Genomic DNA, 6,000 nt, shown 5'->3' on the forward strand with positions numbered 1-6,000 from the left:
CACTCACATCTGCTCATTCTCACGCTAGCTCACACTCACATCTGTTTATCCTCCTCACACCGCTCATTCTCACACACTCCCTCACCCTCACACTCGCAGCTCGCTCAGACGCTCTCATCCACGCGCTCTCCTTCCCGCTCACACTCTGCCCGTTCTGTCCAGAGAGAGCCTCGCTGCCCGGCGTTCCTGCATCGTGACGCGGAAGCGGAGGCAGTCCACGAAGGAGCAGGCGTCGCCGCCGCTGCCGGGCTCACCTTCATGTCAGAAGACCGGCCAGACCCATCAAGCACGGCCGGAAGGCGATTCATCGGGCCGGAAGTCCCGCCCACAGGCCACCGCGCGCTATCGCTGCGCCACGCCAGCTTCCTATATGCCATGCGCACGGCACGCTGGGATCAGGCGGGGCCGAGATGGCTGGAGGGCGGGGTTTATAGGTGGAGCCTCGTAGAAGCCGGCTGGCGGAGAAGGGCGGAGAAGGGCGGAGAAGGGCGGAGAACGGCGGAGGGTGGGCCGGGACTCGGCAGTTGGGTGGGGACAGTGCCGCGAGCGCGGACTGGGTACTGCGTGACCGTGGATCTGTTTCCGCTTGTGCAGCCAGTCTCCTACTTGCTCAGGGCCTGGCCTGCAGTAGAATCGTGCAGTCAGATCCCGAGATCCTCGCGGAGCTCCTGCTGCTGTTGCTGAGCGTCGCCGGCTGCGGGGTTGCTGGCTGTCTGGCTTAGTGCCCGCGCTGAAGTCTACGTCACGTCCACATTTGAGACCATCCGGGCGTCCAGCCTGAGGGTCTTGGGAACCTATCCCTGCCAAGCCTGGGTATCACTGGCGCCTACGCGCGTGGTCAATTCCATGGTCTCCCAGGTGTGTCAGGACCGACCCTGTTTCATGCACTCTGTGCGCTAGGCCTTCCTTCCTTGGCCCTCTCTCTGCATTACCCCTGCTGCTACATTTCTGTCACCATCTACAGATCTGCAGTGCCCACTGCACTGTCTCCAGCAGGGACACTGCGTCAGGAGATGTAACATCCTTTCACGGATGGCCTCGCACAGCGAACATTCTGCCCGTCTGAATCCCAGCGCTGTCCCTGTCTTCGTTTTGGTCTTGCAAATTGTAGGAGCCAGAACCCAGGGAGGCAGACAATTCTCTCTCCACCCCCATTTCAGCCTTAGCAAGGGGAAGGCCAGACAATTCTACGAGTGGGTTGAATGCACACGTGACCAGCATTTTTTATTTTTTCATCAAGCTGACTGGTCCCCACCCCCATCCCTCGCTGTTCCCAGCAGTTTCCTGCAGAAAACCACATTTGGCCTGTACACACCCAGTTAAACCCTCCGCCCGGCTCCACCAGGGCCTGTTGCGAATTCGCAGTGTGGCTGTTTCCCCATTCCTGCTGCTGCAGAGGTTTCTCACTGAGCTGAGCTTGGTGTTCTTCCTTCCTAATCACGTTTCCTCCTTTCTCTTCCCCATATTCTCTGCCAGCGGGGCCGGGCCTGTGTGCTAAGGCAACGTGCATCACCATCTGCTTTCCTGGCATCCAGCTCAGCACCCTGCTGCCCAGAATGGTGACTTCAAGTGCGGCAGAGCTACATTGGATGTCCTGAGAATGGTGCGGTCCTAGAAATACTAATGACCCCAACGCTCTTTTTTTTTTTTTAATTGGTTTGTTTGTTTTTCGAGGCAGGGTTTCTCTGTGTAGCCCTGGCTGTCCTGGAACTAACACCAGACTGGCGTCAAACTCGCGGAGATCTGCCTGCCTCTGCCTCCTCAGTGCTGGGATTAAAGATGTGCACCACCACTGCCCGACTGAGACCAACATTGTCTTAAGCCAGCAAAGACATTTTGGCCACCGATCCAATTGAGGTCAGAGGTCTCTGAGCTAAAAAACTTGCAAAATCCACTAAGGATTCAGTTCTTGATCTGTGTTGCTAAGAACAGAAAGCAAAGAGCCCAAGACCAGCCCCTCTGCAGGGCTTCATTAGATAGATGCTCAGGAGCCTGTTGAGAAGCTAGCACACACAAAAAAGCTCCCCACCCCTTCCACCCCTAACCCCGCCACACAGCTGGACCAAGGTGCAAGATCCCTGGTGTGTGTGTATGTGAACACTGGCTTTCCCCCCTCCGTGTTGGGATTGAACCCAGGGCCAAACACCTACTAGGTAAGCGCTCAATCACTGAGCTACATCCCCAGCCCCAACTTGATTTCAAGTAGCTACCCACATTTTAGTCACACAGAAAATACAAAAAGGTGGATAGAAAAGTCTAAGAGAATCAGAACCAAAGCATCAGCACTGCCGTCATAATGAATGCATCCATTTTTAATGTTTCTGGAATATTTAAGGTAACTTCAGATTTACTGCATTTACTTTTCTATTTGGAAAAGATGCCTTCCATTTACATTTATTTATTTGGTGTGTGTGTGTGCGCGTACAGCATGCAACAGCAGGAGGTGTGAGGAGGTCAAAGGACTTTTGGGAACTGACTCCTTCCACCATGTGGTTTCTGGGGATCAAGCTCAGGTTGGCAGGTTTCTAATCAAGTGCCTTTACCCTAAAGCAGCTCCTTGGCCCAAGGAATTAACTTTTTTTAAAAAAATTCAAGTTCTTGAGATTCCTGAGCTCTTGTTGTTCATTTAAACAAAGTACAAAAAAAAACAAGAAAAAAATAAATGTTTATTTTTGAAATTTAGACCAGATATGGTGTTCCACGCCTCTGTAATATCAGCACTTAGGAAGCAGATACACTCCTCCTTAGGAGGAGAGCCACAAGTACAAGGCAAGCCTGGGTTATATATCAATATATACATACATAAATATTCATATTAAAATGTTGAAAATGTTTTTTTTTTATATTTAACTGTGTTTGAAGTGGAACAAAGTATGATGCAAAGGCATCTAAACAGTGACAGTAAAAAGGCAGGCACAGTGGCTCATAACTGAAATCTGATATCCATTGAGTTCAAAAGCAGCCTGGGCTAAATGAAAAACCCCTAAATCCCAATTATTTAACTTTAGTGTCAATCTGAGTATAACTCCCCTGGCCAGAGCACTAAGGCGGACCTCAGTCAGTTTCTTGACCTTTGCTACCACAGCAAGGTTGGAATGTCCCAGCCAAGGTTCATGCTCCACCTCTGAGCTGTGGGCCCCCGGCTGGTGTTTGGAGACTCTTTAGCTTGTACCACCATCTGCAGTTGGCACTGGAAAGTAGACAGGAGCAAGGCAGTTACTGTCTATCCAGTGCCAATGAAATCCTTGCTTTTGTTCTAGGAACACACTCGTGAACACGGTCAGTTAAGGATCTTCAGCCCAAGGCGATTTTATGGGGACGACCTAAGAGGTGTCCCTGAGTTACTGCAAGCAGTCCAGCATGTGATCATCACCTCAACAATGCTCCTAGGTGGGGTGAAGGTAGAGTCTTGAAGGCAGCTCTGTGCCAGGCCTCATTTGCCAAGTCAGCACCAACAAGGCACTGCCTGACAGTGAAGACCCATGTCTGTATGCTGTTTTAACCAAAGCTTTGGCCTGGGTCGTCTGGAGTTGTCCGTTTCATGCCACTCCTCGATTAGAGACACCCGAGTGCAAAGGGTACAAGTCCAGAAGGCTGGATGCATCCCAGCAGTCCCTGCTGTAGATCCCTCCCCCATTGTGGATAGAGACGTCCTCTCTCAGTGCTGGAATAAGCAATTCCAGGAAAGAAGGAAAGAGGAAGTTTCTGGAAAGAGCTCCCGGACCAGCACAGCAAGTTGTTTGTGTTCCACAAGGCTGGCCTGGCTGACCTTGGCCATGATGATTGGTGTGTATAGGTGTCTGGTCAGCAGCTGGGCAAACATCTGTGATGGCATGTGGCCCTATAGCTACAGCATTTGAGCTTTTCAAAACCCCGGTGCCTCAAGGTGTCTGCAGGGGATTTTTTTTTTATGCTTTTTAGTATTCTGAAACTAACCTAAAACCCCAAACTAAAAGGAAGTGACTGGGTAGGTGGCAATTGGATGATTATGTTGAATGGTGCCCCCTCCTCAAAGCACTGTGCAAGTCCTAACTTCTACTACTTTTCAATGTGACCTTATTTGTCAATAATAACTATGCACATATAATTAAATTAAGAATCTTAGATTAAGGATTAGGGTAGGTACTAAATCCAGTGATGTGAGGAGAGGGTGTCCTTAAGAGGATGAGAGAGCGATTTGAGACAGACTCAGGTAGGAAAGCCATGAGAGGGTGAGGACATAAGGGAGTAACTCAGCTCCGAAGCCAGGAATGCCCACAGCTACCTGCAGCTGCCTTAAGGCTTCCAGAAGAACCCTGTATGTATGCTACCTTTATTTTGGACTTCTGGCTTCTAGAACTGTGAAAAAAATAGACTCCTGTTTTTGTAAGCATCCTATCTTAGTTACTTTTTGGTTGCTGTGATAAAACACCATGACCAACACAAATTATAGAGTGCTTGTTTAATTTGGATTACAATTTCAGAGGGTTAGCGTCTATAATAGCAGAGTGAAGGAACAGCTGAGAGCCCACACATCTTGATCCCTACCCGTGAGGCAGAGAGTGAGCAGTGGGACTCATATAAGGTTTTTGAAACCTCAAAGGCCTTCCCCAGTGACATACCTCCTCCAACAAGACCACACCTTCTAATCCTTCCCAACTACTTCTATGTAGTCAGACTTTCCTTGGGCCACTAACTCACAAATAATGACACTGAGACTTATTATTAATTATGAAAGCTTGACCTTTAGCTTAGGCTTGTCCCACTGGCCCTTATAACTTAAATTAACCTGTTTCTATTAATCTACATTCTGTTATGTGGCTTTTTTACCTCTCCTTAATTCTGTATGTCCTACTCCCTCCATATTTTATTGGCATCTCCACCTCTCTTCTTCCCAGAATCCTCTCTCTCCCCAGAAGTCCCACCTATTCTCTCCTGCCTAGCTATTGGCCATCCAGCTCTTTATTGAACCCAATCAGAAGACACCTTAGGCAGAGACACATCTTTACAATGTACAGAAAGATTATCCCACAACAGTTCTACCAAGGGGGACCAAGTATTCAAGCGTGTATGCCTAAGAGGAAAATTCTCATTCAAACTGCCACAGCCCACATCCTGTCCCCATATTCTTTCATAGTCTCAATACCATTTCAATGTCCCAAATCCAAGTCTCTTTTGACATAGAAAGAAATCTCTTAATTGTAACTCTGTGTAAACCAAAATGTAAATTATGTACTTCCAACCTAGAATGGCACAGACTATACATTACTATTCTAAAAGGAAGAAACTGAGGCCTAATGAGGAAATTCTGGACCTAAGTAAGACTGAACATAGCAAGGCAAACTCTGTTACTGTAACTGTAGCTCCATGTTCAATGTCAAAGGCTTGGATAGCTCTGCCTTTCTAGCTTTGGTCTGTGCAAGATATATCTCTCTTTCCAGCTGGTTCTACTCCCTGTGTGCAGCTCTAATTGCAGATTTTCTACGGCTCTGGCAACTTCTAACACACTGGATTTACAACACAATCTAGGCTTTACTTTCAGAGCTTCACACAATGGCCTTTTAGGCCCTCCATGCAGGCCTACCCTGCCATCCACCTGGCCTCAGTGGCTCTCCTTAACTCTGAAGGGGGATTCCACAACCCCTTTACTCATGTATCCTTCAACTCTGAAGCCTGAACCACTTAGAAGACACTGTCAAGTTTGATGACCACCTTGGAGTGAACTCTGGACCCCTTGAATCACATTTGCAACAACTTTGATTTGTTTTTGATTTGTAGGGACATAAATGTATGTCTTTTTCCTTTCTCAAGTTGCAGGACTATCTGGGTGAGGTGTTGCCCTGAGAACACCACTCCCTTTACTCTATTATGGGTCAGGCCACTCTTTGATCTCTTAATCTCTTTCATCACAAACCTTGGTTTCAACATTAAATTTCCTGGTGCTATTTTTCCTCTTCAGATTATACATTTTGTATTCCTTTTTACCCCACTTGCTCTTTTTCATGGTAGAACTACATAAGG

General features: G+C 48.0%; 1 protein-coding gene and 1 long non-coding RNA gene across 2 annotated transcripts in view; one reads left to right on the forward strand and one right to left on the reverse strand.

Moving 5' to 3' along the window:
* Positions 1-393, reverse strand: part of Chid1 (chitinase domain containing 1) — a 40,310-nt gene extending 39,917 nt beyond the window's left edge. The window contains exon 1 of the mRNA XM_075972787.1: positions 255-393. The gene's annotated coding sequence lies outside the window, so the exon portion shown is untranslated. The remainder of the gene's footprint in view (positions 1-254) is intronic.
* Positions 394-536: 143 nt separating this feature from the next.
* On the forward strand, positions 537-4,346 carry LOC142849925 (uncharacterized). The gene is made up of 3 exons (XR_012910627.1): positions 537-858; positions 1,477-1,603; positions 3,261-4,346. It is a non-coding gene; the product is annotated as an uncharacterized LOC142849925 (long non-coding RNA).
* Positions 4,347-6,000: the final 1,654 nt, after the last annotated feature.

This window comes from Microtus pennsylvanicus, chromosome 5 (genome assembly GCF_037038515.1).
Source record: "Microtus pennsylvanicus isolate mMicPen1 chromosome 5, mMicPen1.hap1, whole genome shotgun sequence".
Taxonomy (NCBI): domain Eukaryota; kingdom Metazoa; phylum Chordata; class Mammalia; order Rodentia; family Cricetidae; genus Microtus; species Microtus pennsylvanicus.